Source organism: Megascapheus bottae, chromosome 21 (genome assembly GCF_031878675.1).
Source record: "Megascapheus bottae isolate mThoBot1 chromosome 21, mThoBot2.hap1, whole genome shotgun sequence".
In the NCBI taxonomy this organism is placed as follows: Eukaryota; Metazoa; Chordata; class Mammalia; order Rodentia; family Geomyidae; genus Megascapheus; species Megascapheus bottae.
The window spans coordinates 13,968,923-13,985,302 of NC_143529.1; the positions used below are offsets into that span (position 1 = coordinate 13,968,923).

Genomic DNA, 16,380 nt, shown 5'->3' on the forward strand with positions numbered 1-16,380 from the left:
TAAAAAATAAAATTTACAGCTTGATCAGAACGTTTGTCTTGCTGCCTACTTCGTGTCTCCTGTCCCTTTCATTCCTCCCTCTAGGTTCTTGGCCCTAGTTGACGTCCCGCCAGACAGGACACACCAGCAGTGCAGTAGGGTTCCTTTTTCCACAACCCCTCCAGTAACTGTCATTGTCTGAGTTCAAAATCTTGGCCATTCTTGTTGGGGTAAGGTGGTATCGTAGGGTTATTTTTATTTGCATTTCCTTTATGACCATTGATGATGAACATTTTCTCATTTGCTTTTTTGCCATTTTAAACTCTTCTTCTAAGTCTCTCTTTAGTTCCCTTGCCCATTTATTTAAATTAAAAAAAAATACTACTACTTTTAACAAAAGTTTTAAAATGTGGAAGTAGCTAAAAATCATTTCACATTGATATAGCCCTTGTGTTTTCTACCTGCTATTCAGACTTCTTTCTAGATAAGGCTATGGATTTTTAAAGCAAAAAATGAATAAATTGTGTTTGCTGCAATAAAAAACATGTAAAAATCTATTCTTCTGCATGCAATCAAGTAAGAATTGATTGACCTGCTTACAGAAATTATCGCTTCCATTTCTTCTGCCTTTTACTTCAATGAATTTCAGCTACCTAAGTCTTCATTTTAATTTGCAGATAAAATATATTTGATATACAGTGATATACTTATACCTAAGACAAACAAATAGGCATCAAAGCAAGCAATCATGTGACAATAGGATATGTGTTTACAGCACCTTTAAAAAGCTCATGCTTTGTTTCACTCATAATTATATTTCAATAGTTACCAAAAATATAGGCATTTTAGAGATTATAGAACTTATCTATTGAGACTTTTCATCTAAAATGTTTGGGACCAAAAGCGGTTTAGATTTGGGTTATTTTTGTGTTTTGGAAAATATATATGTATGCACGTATGCACGTATGCATGCATGCATGCATGTATGTATGTATGTATGTATGTATGTATGTATGTATGTATGTATGTATAACATGAGGTATCTTAATGACAGAACCCGAGTCTAGACATGAAATCATTTGTCTCATGTAGATATACGTAGCTTGACTGTAATTTTGCACATAGTCTTTTTAATGTACCTGAATTTTGACCTCATTGGAGGAGGTTGGGTGTGGAATTTTCCAGATTGGGCATCATGCCAGTTTTCAAATGTTTTCAGAATTGGAGCAATCCATCTTTTAGGTTTTCAGAATGTGCGTGCTCAGTCAGTATGAGATGTCCCTTTATTCCTTATATACAATGATTTTACATATGTAACACATGAATATGTACGTACATATATACATACATACACACAGATGCATATAGCACCCAATTTCCTGCCTAAATATCACTGACAGTTTCTCATGCCTCCATAATGTTTGAATGCTTCATATGGATTTTTCAAACCATTTCCTCCTTTCTCTATTGTGATAAAATGCACACAACATTCACATCTTAACTATCAGAATTATAATAAAGTCATATCATTGTGTTTTTATCATCTCAATCTATCTACAGAATGCTTTACCTTACATTATTAAATTCTGTACCCATTAAAAGATATCTCCCCTGAACTGCTTCCTTGTCTCTCGTGTTTGCTGCTTTTTCTCCTTGTAACTCTGAGATCTTTGATTCCTCAAGGTTGTTGTTACTCAAGACAATATAGAAAATTGTCAAATATTATGAAAATTCTTTCCTGTTTCTTTCTAAGAATATTATGCTTTTGATTTTTATGTTTAGGGGTTTGACCAATTTTAGTTGATTTTCACAAATGACATTAGATAAGTGCCCAACTTCCTTTTTTGCATGCTTTAATACAGTTTTCTCAGCACCATTTCTTACAAGACTGTTCCTCTCTATCAAAATATTAATATTCTTTACAAAGTAGGAATGCCCAAAGAAAAAATTTGTACAAAACCTCCAAAAATGGTGAAACAGAATGGGAGGAAAACTACACAAACATTGATAGCAAAAATGTAGTCTCAAAATAAAAATAAGCAATCTCATTTTTAAAATGAGCAAGGTCTAAGAAGGCATATCTCAAAGAAAGTATACAGTTGGCCAACAAGTTGCTGAAAAATGCAACTTCCAGTAATACTCAGGAAAATGCAAATCAAAACCAAGATGGGCTGTCTCTTCACTCAGGTTAGGATGGCTGTTACCAAAAAGACAAAAGATAACAGTAGAAAGGTGTGATGCCATTCAGTACATTTAATGTTTCTAAACATACCTTACCCTAGCCTACTTTAAGCACACTTGAAACACATTAATTTACTATCCAGAATGAAAATAAAGTATTAAACACTAATTAATCAAATAATATGATATCAAATATCTCATGTAATTTGTTAAATCCTTATATTTAAGTCATGTTGGCAACACAAGTATTGGAGAGTGTCAGGTATTTTCCCCACATGTATGAAGCTACTACATAATACAAAGACGTACCCTTTACCACTAGTGCAAGAAATGATCAATGTTCAGTTTTCTATTGAAAACTGTGTATTGTCTCTGTTGCATTGCTCCGTATGAATACAAAAACTTAATGGAGATCCTCTGTATATTTCAATCTGTGAAAATTGGTGATTGTAGCCTCCTTGTCTCATTTTACATGAGCAGAAGCTCAGGCTGAGACAGAGTAGCACAGTTTCCCTAGATCAGGTAGCATCAGTCGAACTTGTGTTTAAATGTGTCCCAATTGGATACCTCTGTTCATTCTACCACCGAAATCAAATTTTACCTTGGAAGTAGCATTTTCCCCCATGATGCTATCATTACTCGAATGGATTTGGCAATCTTCATTTGAAAAGTTCTTCAAAGCCACATTCTGAGCCCCTCCTCCTCCAAAGAAATAAGTTCATTGTCATCACTTTACATTTACACTTTATTTTTCTACCAAATATGGCAGTGTTCTGTTTAAGGCCAAAGCTTACTTTGCAGAGCTGGTCTCAAATGACTTGAATGTTTACACAGTTCAGATACCCATGTGAAGGAGAAAGACTTGCCACTACAAAAGAATTCGATGCAGACATTAAAAACACTTAGGGAAAAAGAGATTCAGATGTGCTTAGAGCACCAGAGTTTAATAGCCATTCTTTGTTTACACAGTTGTCTAGTGGTAAAGACAACTAGATTTTTATCCCTGACTCATCCCTTGGCTCTTTGTCAGGAAAGGCAAGTATAATTTTGTTCTCCATTTAGAGGAAGATTGTATTCTCTCCTAGTCACAGTGGAATTGTAAGGTTAATGCCTCTTATCTTGAGTACAATACTTAGCACACTGTGGGTGTTTAATATATGTTAATAATAGTGATAATAATGAATGTTGATAATTAAAGGTCTCTTATAATTACTCAGTTTCTAATGTGTGTTAGATGTAATGAAAGGGAAATGACTTAAATTAGTCTACATGTATACAAAAACTACAGCTAGCTACAACTCTGATTTTTAGCTTCTTTAATAATCATGAGTGTGAATTCAGAGTTAAGAAACTCAGATGATAGTTTCATTGGAATGGAGTATGGAGAAATCAAGTCTGGTTGCGTGTAAGACATCTGTTAGAACTGAAAACTATGCTGACGAATGGGAAGCTATGAGACACTTTTGTGATTGGAACTTTAACACAGGAAGTTGTCATCAGGTGCCAGTTCTATGATGTATTTCTGTGGTACTCTTGAGAATTGTATGGAAAGAGCATAGCGGCTCTGATAAACATAGCAGAGATCTTCCTAGAATGCCTATAGAAGATATAGTTGGAATAGAAGAAATAGTAATATAACTTGTGACTTGCAAAATTCAGCTTGGGAATGCATTCCTTGGATTCACAGAAAGGCTGTTATTCCATGAAGTAAGAGAGTGATCATGGCAGCTGTGGACCTGTAAGAGAAACAGGCTTCTATGGTTTAGAACATATATGCTAAATGTGATGGTCTGCTCAAACCAGTCCTACCACTAATTGGCTAGACAATTTTTGTCAAGTATTTCCCTTCTCTTGGTCTCACTTTTCTCCCTTATAAAGCACTAATAGTGGTACTTACTGCAAAAGGGTTAGATTAAGAAAGAAAGCAAATGATTATTTGTAAAAATTCTTAGAACACAAGATAAGCACTGTTGTTAAGTAAATGTATATTTCCGTTTTGTGCCATGTATGAAGAAGGCAATGGTGATAGGATAAAAGAGACAGCAAAAAGTAAATCTGAGAGTAATTCTCCTTAAAAGCTAGACTTGATCAGGTTCATCTTTAAGAAAGGCATTAACAAGCAGCTAGAGATAAGGAGTTGATTCCAAAATCAGGTGTCAAATATATTGATGGTCTTTTGCTTATTGACCTTTTCAAATTCTATTCATTTCAGTATAAAAAAATACTCTGTGAACACCAATTCTTAAGGCAATATTGAAACTGCATCTGTGAACTCAGCATAACTTTCTTGATATGAAATGTTTATCATCCTTGGAAGTATTTTCTTTAAGTTGAAAACAAAGAGGGAAAAAAGGAATAGGAAAGGAAGTATTATTAAACAACAGGACTACCTTGAGTGGTTCCCACTTGCCATCCATTAACTCCACAGGCTTTCTGGAAGGATCTGCTCTGCAGTGCTTTCCATGACTTATTATTCTCCATCTTTTGTTAAAAAAATGTATTGCAAAAGTATATATAGGGGATTACAGTTATATAAGTCAGTAATTAGTACATTTCATTTTACCCCTCCCTGATTTTCTTTCACGTGTCCCTTTCCAGAACTCTCTCCCCCTCAAGTTGTATAGTTCATTTCCAGTGTAGTGTCTAGTGGGTTTCACTGATGACTTGATTCATCCTTTGTCCCTGTGTCCCACCCTTTCTGTGCTTCCCCTCCGCTCCCCAAATCAGATAAACTTATAGAGATGACAAAGAGTACAGAAATCAAAAACACGGACAACAGGGAATAAACCAAAGGGGGGGCAAGAACCACAAACACTACAATAAACAACTTATTTCTACTTCTTGGAGTTTATTTAGATAAGCATCATTTTATATGATCATATGCACATAGCTGTTGCTCTTTTTAAATTGTTATTATTGAATTGTATTGTAAAGATGATGTGCAAAGGGGTTGCAGTTACATAGTAGGGAAATGAGTACATTGCTTGTCGAAAGTGTTACCCACTTCCTTATTTTCTCCCTCTTTCTCTCCCCCTCCCACTTCTCTTCTTCCCCCAAGCTGTAAAGTTCACTCTGTCTTTACTCATCATCTTCATCTGTCTCTGGCACAAATGCTTTACATGCTGTTAAAACAACTCTATGATACAACCTTCCTTTTCTTTTTCTTTTCTTATTGTAATTAATAGAAGGGTTACATTATATTAGCCAGATAGAAGGTGCATTAGTTCACAAACATTGATACCACCTCTCATGTTTTTGTCCCCATTTCTTCCCCCCCCACCCCCTCTCCTCATCTTGTTTTCCACCCTTCCCTATCCTTTTTCAAATAAACATATACACTATACCAGATAACAAGGTAAGATACCGTAACAATATGAGAATAACCAAGGGACAACAGAAGAGATGAGAAATAACATAGTACATTAAGAACAACAATCACACATTGTATGGCTCTTGTTTCCATATCCTGGAGGTCCTTTCATTTAGGCTCATCCTATATAGCCTTTGTATCTAGGTTTTGTGCTATTGTAATCTTCTGCTAGGAGAGTCTAAGGTTTATTCTAATTGGTGCCACCTTCTTTTATATTCTTGAAATGTTGTTGCTAAGTACAGTGTGGCAATTTTTTTAGTATATTACAGCTGCTGAAAACATGAAAATATTGGGGTAAGCAGTATTTAATGTAGGATCAAAATGTCAGACAGAGGACAAACGTGAGTCACATAGAAAAAATAGTATTTGTGCCCTATTATCCTATACTTGCTTCCTGACTTTGGCATGCTCTGTGCTAGCAGCAGTACTACCTCTTCTCTCCACACTTCCATTCTTTCCCCTCCATCCACCTCCCTCCAAACATAGCCATCTTTACTTCTGCCGTTAGCAATGAGAACATATATCTTTTATGTGTGTCTCTCTAGAGTGGAAGTGTGGTGAGGACAAAGATTGTGATTTTCTGGTTTGATCGCCCAACAGGTAGTACATGTCAGGTATTTAATAACCTATTGATTGATGGAATGCATGGATGGGTGAGTGAAGAATAAATAAAGCAATAGATAAGCAAATGGAAAAAATTTTAAAGACAGCTTATTAGATTGTAACTGATTGATATTTTTGAGGGAAAATGATTATTTGCTTATTTTTGCCATGTCTGCATCTTAAATTCAAAACTTGGTTACTGCCCTGACTTTTTTGCTCATATACAGTGTTCTACCACTTTGAGCTTCAACTCCATTTCTGTCTTTTTGGTAGTTAATTGGAAATGAGTCTCATGGACTCTTCTGCCCAGATTGGCTTTGAACTACAATCCTCAAATCTCAGCTTCATGAGTAGCTAGGATTACAGGAAAGAATCTTTGGCACATGGCAGGAAAAGATTTTTGAAGGCAGTATGTAACTAAAGACTAAGGCATTTTAATGGTAATAGTTCATCTATTTGCATATTTCATTCACTTTTAAATAATGAACTAAGGAGATTTATATTTAACATCCGTGTCACAAAACAAAGCAAATATAGATCTTTGACAGTATTATGATATTCCTGCAAACTCTATGAAAGTCATTTTCCACCTTGTTTCATTTAAACATGGTGGCAATGGGGTGAGAGAATTTGTTTGGAAATGCCTACAGAAGTTCAATTTTTACCTCTGATCACTATTCTTTGTGATTATTTTATTATCTATATATCTTTGTGATAGTAATGATAAAGCCCATAAAAATGGCTGTTTAAACCCCAAATCTGAGATTTCGTGAATTTCTGTCTCTAAATGAATACATAAACTAAAAAATTTAGAGTATGTTTTACTCAACATATGAATATAAAAATTTTCTTCTATAACAAAAAATGATTTTCTGGATAACTACAAAGTATTTTTTTTTGCCAGTCCTAGGCTTGGGCTCAGGGCTTGAGCACTGTCCTTGGAATTTCTCAAGGCTAGCACTCTACCACTTGAGCCTCAGCACCACTTCCGGCTTTTTGCTATGTATGTGGTACCGAGGAATCGAACCCGGGTCTTCATGCATGCTAGGCAAGCACTCTACCACTCGGCCAAATTCCCGGCCCAAAGTATTTTTTATAAAATGAAAATAGAACAAGCATCCTTCTGTGATTCTCACTTTCATTCCTTTTTAGTGGCCTTCAATATTTAGAAAAGTAATCAAACTATATTATGTTTACTCTTTTCATGATTAGACCCCATGTGATTAAAACTTATGAGTTATGTTTTTCCTTTCTATCAGGGATACTTTAATTGACTTATTGAATAGTGTAATCTGAACTAATTTACTGTAGGAATTGCCAAACTGATTGTTGACTTTTACGTGCATATTAATTTTCAAGTTGGTTACCCAGAGATAACAAGTAAAATCAAATAGTATAATCACATATACACAGAGACATACATGAGCTTGATGTTTATATTGTACACGAGATGTTTTGGAGTTTTCAGTAGAAAGACTTAATCTTTAACTCTGCCAGGACTAAAGTAAATGTGCAAAACATTAGAGACATTCTTATGCTTCTGAGCAAAGGAAACAAGACTTAAATTATAGCATGATTTCTTTATCATTTAAACTCGATGACTTGGTAATAATTACAAAACACTTATCTTCATACTTACTTTGTCCCAGTTACCAAATGTTCCTCAAAGGATAGATGGATGAAGAAAACATAGCATAGATACACAACGGAATTTTCCTCATTCATCAGAAAGAATGAGGTTTTTATCATTTATAAAGAAATGGAAAGGAGGAAGCCAGAGTTTGGCCTAGTGGTAGTGTGCTTGTCTAGCATGCATGAAGACCCAGTATCACATACATAGAAAAAAGCCAATAATAGTGCTGAGGCTTAAGTGGTAGAGCTCTAACCCTGAGAAAAAGAACCCAAGCCAAGGACAGTGCTCAGGCCCTGCATCCAAGCCCAGGACAGTCCAAAAAAAAAAAAAAAGAAAAAGAGAACGAAAGAAAGGAAGAAAGAAAGGGAAAGGGGGTTTGGAGTGTGTCCTACGGATAGAGTGCTTGCCTTGGATGCGTGAAACCGGAGTTCAGTTCCTCAGTACCACATTCATAGAAAAGGCCAGAATAAGTGCTGTGGCGAAAATGATAGAGACCTAGAGACCTAGTCTTGAGACAGCCCAAGGACAGTGCCTAAGCCATGAGTCCAAACAACAGGACTAGCAGAAAGAAGAGAGAGAGAGAGAGAGAGAGAGAGAGAGAGAGAGAGAGAGAGAGAGAGAGAGAGAGAGAGAGAGAGAGGAAGAGAAGGGGAGAGAGAGAGAGGGAGGGAGGGAGGGAAGGAGGAAAAAAGGAAGAAAGGGAAGGAAGGAGGGAGGGAGGAGAAAATATAAAGAAATGGAAAGACTAGGGAAAAAGTTGGTTAAATGAAGTAAATCAGGCCCATGCATGTTTCCCATTCTATCTGGAAGCTAACATTAGTTTAGAAATTTATAAGTAAATACATGGGGTTGTATAAAAGTATATACTAACATATTAAAAGAAATAGGATAGCGTCAAATGTATTTACTGAAATGGGGAGAATTAGAATAGTGTAATTCCTTTAAAAGGAGTGACAAGGTCAATGGGACGAGGGTAAGATAAATGAAGAAGAGAAAGTGGGAGATGTAAGAGAGGTAGGGGTAAGTATATCAAAAGAGATGACATAGATCATAATGCATAAACTTCTTGGTTAACTTCTTTGTACAGCTATTTTAAGATACTATATAAGGAAAATTCAGCTATTAAAATGAAAAATAAAATATAATAGCACTAGAAAAAAAGACTCAATCCAAAAGTAATTTCACATAACCATGTAAGAAACTGTTGAGTGACCACACTGTGAGCAATTAAAGAGCAAACCAGCATCAGAAAAATAAACAAACAATCTGGAATCCCATTTAGATAATTGCTTCTGTTTCATACTTTCATGATTTCATCATGTGTATAGGTAGGTCACCTTTCTCAACACAGGGACAACAGACATAGTTGCCAGGAGCTGTACTTTTCCCATCTCCAGAGAGGAGTTGAGTCTCCAGAAAGGAATCTAGCTGGCCTTGAATAGACCCTTAACTGAGGACATGGCATTTTTTCTTTTTTCCTCTCTCTTGGTTCTTGTTCAACTGCTCTGGAAAGCCATATGGATCCTCAAAAAACTAAACATAGAACTACCCTGTGACCCAGCATTTCAACTTCTGGGCATCATCCAATAAAGCACAAACAAGGATATACTGAAGCCAAAACCATAATCATTTTTTAATGCAGCATTATTTACCATAGCCAAGATATAGAAACAGCCCAGATGCCTATTCATGAATGAATAGGTTAAGAAGATGTGATATAAATACACAGTGGAAACCTACTCATCCATTAGAAACAATGACGCTGAACCATTCATTAGGGAATGGAAAGACTTGGATACGAGTATGTTAAGTAAACCAGAGCCAGAGCAGCCAGGTTCATGGTTTCTCTCATTAGTCAGGACTAGAATATGCTTATAATTCTAGAAATAAGCACAATGGGTGGCATTCAAGTGGTTATAAATGAGTTAACTAAATTATAATAAAATCCATGGAGAACACCTGTAATCCTAGCTCTTCATGGGGCTGAGATCTGAGGATCACAGTTCGAAACCAGCCCAGACACCAAAGAAGACTTTTATCTCCATTTAACCATCAGAAAACCAGAAGTGGGGCTGTGGTGGTAGCCTTGAGCTCAAGATCTCAGGGACAGTGCCCAGATTTCAATACCATGAAAAAAATCTTTGGAGAATGCAAATCGTGTAATTCTTTAGAAAGACTAAGTCAAAGTCTAACAAAATAAGTATTAGGAAATGGGTACTTGCAAGGGAGCAGTCAAGAGGAGAAGGATAGAAGAATGAACTGGGGGAAATGAATAGAACTCAGGCAAGAATGCATTGTATATGCTACAGAACTGTGAAAAATAAAGGAAGGGGTGGGCGGAAGGGGGTTTGAACATGTAAAGGGGATGACACAGATCTAGATGCATTGTATACATGAATTGCTTTGTTAACTGGCAAAATAAACTAATACATAACCTAAAAATTAAGAGAATTGAGAGAATGGGTTGGGTAGGAGAGGTAGGTGAGAATCTTAAAAGAGGTGACCCTGATCGAGAGGCACTATATTCATAAATTGCTCTGTTGAATGGCTATTCTTGTATATACTGCCTAAATAAAATAACAGTATACTAAAATAATGACATTTTTTTTAAATCAGCTAAGCAACCAAGTGTAGTCTGCAGACACCTAGTTCCAGGGAATAGAGTAGAACATTAAGAAGACTGAGCAGAGATATTCCTGTAGGAATATACCTGGAGCCAAGACCATAAATAAATAATTAATATCCACAGTTACTTTTGTAAGTTCAGAATACAGGTCAGCATCAAGGTGGTCCAGGGAGTTTCCAAGAAAATGATAGCCTGATTGATACCTCCTGGGAAGGCTAAGGATTGAATAAATATGCAGTGAGCAAGTTTATGTTGATAGCAGCAAACATATGTAGAAAGTGATAGACTATGGCAGACATTGCTGAGTAGAGTAGACATTTGGAGGTATTGCTTCTCAGAGTCGTGGGAAGCTCGGCTTGCCTCAAACATCCCTGTAGGGTCTGAACAAGTATCAGTTGCTGAGCTGTTGAGTAGAATCAACGGTGGTGTGGCCATACTGTCTAAAACAGTTGGAAATTTCTAGAGCAATTAGAACCTGATGTGAAATTGGGTCATAACAAGTGGCTGGACTTGACCTGGGGAGCATAAGACCACGAGATAGGGTCAGCTTTTTTTTCATGGGGACAGAGATGGAAGGACATCTTAGAGCCCTCATCTTTGTACATTTATTCAAAGGAAAGGTGCTGCAGAGACAGAGAGATGAAGGGGACCATTTATTAACAAATGAATAAATATCCTGCAGTTGTGGAGAAGCAGACTCACTGTAACATTTTAGGTGAAATTGTGCATTTGTAAAAAGCCAAAACTAACCCCCAAACAAAGAAAACCCTAAACAGGACATCCTACTGAAGAACAAAAGAGTAATGAAATCCAAATGACTTATTTCATTAGAATAATTTTACACAGAGATAAAAATGCCCCGACATGATGGGTAATTTAAACCATAAACACATATTTTCATTCATTCTCCGATTAATAAATCATATTTAGCAACATTAGCTACTCTGGACAGGTGGACAAGCTCGTAACAACAAAAAATGAAAACTATCCATCTCTCCAGAAAATGTAATTATGTCTGAAGCTACAGAAGCAATAATCCAGGACACAGATTCCCTCAGGTCTGGGAACGTTAATATGTTAATATGTCACGTTAATATGTCAAGTAACTAACTCACATGGACCAAATGTAAGAACAGATAAAGTTTCTCCCTGCAGATTCTGTTCTCCGTTTCATCAAGGACTAATCTTAATCTGATTGTGTTGAATGCCCTTTTAGCATTTCTTTGTCTGGCAGTGGTCCTGATGTTTGACTACATGGTTAACATAAAGCATGTGAAAATATTATTTCTTGTCCAACTGCTAGGTGCTTTTCTCTTGAAAGTTAGCAGAAACTGCTCTAATGTCAATGAGAGAAGAGAAACGAGCAGTGGGGCACCAACTCTGCTTGTTACTCTTCTCACATTCATCCCATATCAGTAATCATAGTTGATCTGCCTTTGTTTCATGAGGCTCACACAAAATATCCCCCTCCCTCTTCAAAGTAACTTTCTTACAATCACAGGAATGATCAAGGAGCCCATGGCTTCTTCTTTGTATCCCGTTAAATATTTCTAATCTTATTCTTAATCCATTTCCTCTAAGGTTCTGAAATTAGCCTCAGTCCTGATGCTGAGTAACTGATAACAACAAAATAACCAGGCATGTAAGCCCTAAACACAACCATTCATCTCAAAAATAAAAATATTTTATATTGTAAACACAGTTATTATTATTCATGAAAAGAGCAGTATCTTATAATCAACCCTATTCACATTTAATCCCAGACTTCCCTCTGCATCAGGTTGCTGTGTCTTTTCTCTCTTTATAATCTTTACCCATGACATCTACTCACAGACAGCCCATCAGTTGGTCTTGAGAAGGTTTTCATGGCTTTTTATGGATTCTACTGTTTATAAAATCATTTTGATTATTCTTCTAGTCCCTACAGATTCAGTTAGCTGGAAGTTATATTTAAAAGCTTAATCAAATTAAACATACTGTGCATGATTACATCATAACTTATATCTTCTTCCTATGTACCCGATCAGGAGACACATAATATCTGCTTTGCTTTGTTTTTCACCATTAGTGACCCAAATTTGATTAGTGGGTTAAGGTGATGATGACCTCATTCCTCCATCACAAACATGAATTTCTTCTACTTGGAAAGAAAAGCAATCATGTATACACCAACATTGGCAATAGCTACTGGCAAGAATACTGATAACTGATAATTTGCAGTGAAATAATTTTTGAATTAAGCATTACATTGTGATGACTTACTACTTTGGTTTCTCCATCACACTGATATTCTTTTTTTTTTTTTTTGCCAGTCCTGGGCTTGAGCTCAGGGCTCAGGGCCTTAGCACTGTCCTTGGACTTTCTCAAGGCTAGAGCTTTACCACTTGAGCCTCAGCACCACTTCCAGCTTTTTTCTATGTGGGTGGTACCAAGGAATTGAACCTGGGTCTTCGTGCATGCTAGGCAAGCACTCTACCACTAGGCCAAATTCCTGGCCCACACTGATACTCTGTTACTAGTGTTTTCTACAATTTTCTGTAACTAGATTTGAGGACTCTGAAATATAGTGCATTTTAGTAAATATGAAAGATGCTTAGCGTTTTTGATTCCCATGGCTCATCTTCAAAGTAAAGAATTTGCTTTTAGTGTGAAATAGTGGAAGGCTTCATTTGGCTTCTTTGAGTAGACTGGAGCTGTTATGGGTATATGTTGTAACAATGGTTTCTTGTGGATAGCCATGCTGAATGGAAGCCCCTTTAGAATACCTTCTATGCTCTTGATGAGATTGTTTAGTTTAACAATTCTCCTTGCTTTTTAGAATGGTAAGATTTCCTTCGGTCACTTCATACCTCACCTACTCCAGACTTGTTATCTATCTTTCTTCAAAATCTATGGAAAATACCCCTAAAGACTGAAAACCAGCCCTAGCTATGTGCTGTCTTCCTGGGAATGCATCACTTCTCTTATCAGATATAGGAATTACACTAATACGTAGAAATCCATGAATATATATGTAATAAAAATATTGAGTTCAAATTAATATAATTCCATTTTAGCATTTGAGGTTAATTTCTTTGATATTCTAATTGCTTGCTCTAACCCTGAAAGTCTTGATTGCTTTTAGATTTAATATTTCTCACTCAATTTATGTGGTGACTTTAGTACTTTCACAATAACAGCATCTCCATTTCAACAAGGAACAAGTGATGTAGCATCAAAGAATTATGATTAAAAGTTATTTTTACTTTGTGGTTTGTCATTGCTGTGTGCATGTGCTTGTAGAGATAGGCCTACATAAGTGCTCATGCACACACACACACACACACACACACACACACACACACATGCGTATTAAATTTTTCTCCAATATTTGTCTACCTAAACATGACTGTTACTTTCAGATTCCCCCTACTTATTTGTTGTTATTTTTCTATTTCTTAATATTTTAACCATGAGGATTCAAATTTTATTTTATTTTTTTATTTGTTTATTTTTATTTTTGAAATTTTTTATTGTAGCCAGCTACTATTATCTCTATGTATATGGGCTGTACATAACTCACATACATATGAATCATAGATACATATCTACACATTTTCTGAGTTTAAAAAACTACCATGTGAATGGTGAATATTTTCCTTGCGTTTCCATAGTAATTTTCCCTTGGGGAGAAAAAAAATTGGAAGTGCCTTGTTTCATTTCTACTTGGCAGCAATTCAGTGAGGGCACAAACTCTCCATTTGGCCCTAATATCAGACTTAGCCTACAAATAGCTGGAATGCAGTTACTACATTGTGCTTCTCTCTTCACTAGCAGATCCCTGACTCAGAATCCTTTATCTTGATCTGTCTCAACCGGCGTAAAGGACCTAGGGACAAGGGAGGATCACTAGTGAATGTGTGAATTTGGGCTAAATATCTTGAGCTAGCTTGAATAGTAGCTTGTGTCTTGAACTGTTAAGCCAGCTCTATGAACCTTTTTCCTGCCAAACAAAAAAAGTTTTATTTTAAGGAGGAAGAATCCCACTCTAGAACATGTACGAAAGCCTATTTTAATCTGGACTGAGAATTTGGAAGACTGGGTTACATTTCTGAGTTATACTCTTTGGCTAAACAAAGTGGCTAAACTGTCTTATCTCTATTCTCAAATGGGGAAAATAGGGGCTGGGATTGTAGCCTCATGGTAGAATACTTGCCTAGCATGCACTAAGCCCTGGGTTCAATTTCTCAGTACCACATACACAAAAAAAGTTGGAAGTGGCACTATGGCTCAAATGGCAGAGCAAATAGTGTCCAAAGTCAGTGCCCAGGATTTGAATTCATGCCCCAGGACTGACAAAAAAAGGGGGGAGAATATGCTCTGGTTCATAGCAATTTGGGAATGTTTAGATTCCATGGAAAATGAAAATGTTGCTTGAAACTCTGTGTGAACACTGTGACGTGAGAGTTTTCCAGGCACTTCTGAAGCTCAACTGGATGATTATGTATATTAATGGTTCATTAGTAGGAGCTATTACTCGTCCCCTGTATTGGGATGCAAAATAGCTGGAGTTATCTTGACTATTCTGGTACTTTCAACATAGACTTTACCACACTAATCAGTTCAGGAAATTCTGTGTTCTGAAAGTGACCTCGATCAGAAAACTTGTGTAATTTGGCTTCCAATTTATCTGCCACTTCTTGTTGTTCTGTCCATGGAAGGAAAGGATCATCTATGGAGCCAAACTGTACAATGTGAGAGCAGTTGGTCTTGATCTTCTCCCATTGCCAGGGTGGTTGAAGTACCCACTTGCACACTCATTTTCATCCCCCAAATCAGATGTGTATGCAGATACCAATACAATACCATATACTTGATGTGTCTCTGCATATCTCATGGCTGCAATGGCCCCAGAACTGTGGCCTATGATGATGGTCTTTTCATCACATTGCAGCTCCGTCTCCATGAAGGGCAGCCAGATGCACTCTCGAGCTGTAATTGGGTCAGGCATGTTTTTAGCCAAACACTGGAAACCAGGTATCTGCTCCAGCCTCTTTTTCACCCAACCGTACCAGCTATGTGTGGCCACATCCGCACCTCAGTTCCCGGGAACAATCACTGCCTTGCTAGGAGAAGCCAAGTGCAGAATCCACAGCCACAGATCTTGCTCTGCTCAAATTTTATTTTTAAAGAATTCAACACAATGGTCATTAAGATTTTAAAGTTACTGGTTAATTATATTCAGCAATCTGTTTAAGCAATTTTTGTGTTTGTGTAATTAATACCTTCCTTTTTAATCCACTGAATTATTTCTTGATAGTTTCAGGTTTTTTGTTGCATAGTGTTTGTTTTATGTTTGTAAGGAGTAGACAATATTTAACCCAGATACGCCTCAGTTCTGCCATCCTGCTGCTCTATTTCCTGAGTACTGGAATTAAAATTGTATGCCAACAGACCAGGCTTTTTATTATTATTATTATTATTATTATTGTTATTGTTATTATTATTTCTGTGACAGAGAATATATAAAAATTAAGATAAGATACTTAAGATACTTAGAACCCCATTAGTTGGTAGCTTCATGGGATATACATTTCCAGCTTTTTGGGTTGTCAGATGATTTTCTTTTCTTTTCTTTTCTTTTCTTTTCTTTTCTTTTCTTTTCTTTTCTTTTCTTTTCTTTTCTTTGTGGATCATGGGGCTTGGTCTCTACCTAGGCACTGTCCCTGAGCACTTTATCTCAAGGCTACCACCCTATCCCTTGAGCCAAGCACCACTTCCAGTTTTCTAGTGGTTAAATGGACAAAGAGTCTCATGGATGAACTGCCATCCTCAGATCTCAGCCTCCTGCGTAGCTAGGACTACAAGCGTGAGCCACCACTCCTGGCCAGGTTGCCAGATGATTTTGTATAGAGTTTTGAAGGTATTATTTCATTATCTGGAACATCTGCTGTTATTAACAAAAGTCACATTGTCAATTTTCAGGTTTGTCACTTTCATTGTACTTTC

The 16,380-nt window shown here is 36.6% G+C and overlaps 1 protein-coding gene and 1 pseudogene across 3 annotated transcripts in view; one reads left to right on the forward strand and one right to left on the reverse strand.

The window, feature by feature from the left end:
- Pard3b (par-3 family cell polarity regulator beta) overlaps positions 1–16,380 on the forward strand; it is a 963,936-nt gene that overhangs the window by 446,366 nt on the left and 501,190 nt on the right. The gene's annotated exons all lie outside the window — the stretch shown is intronic.
- On the reverse strand, positions 14,712–15,776 carry LOC150048670 (serine hydrolase RBBP9 pseudogene; annotated as a pseudogene).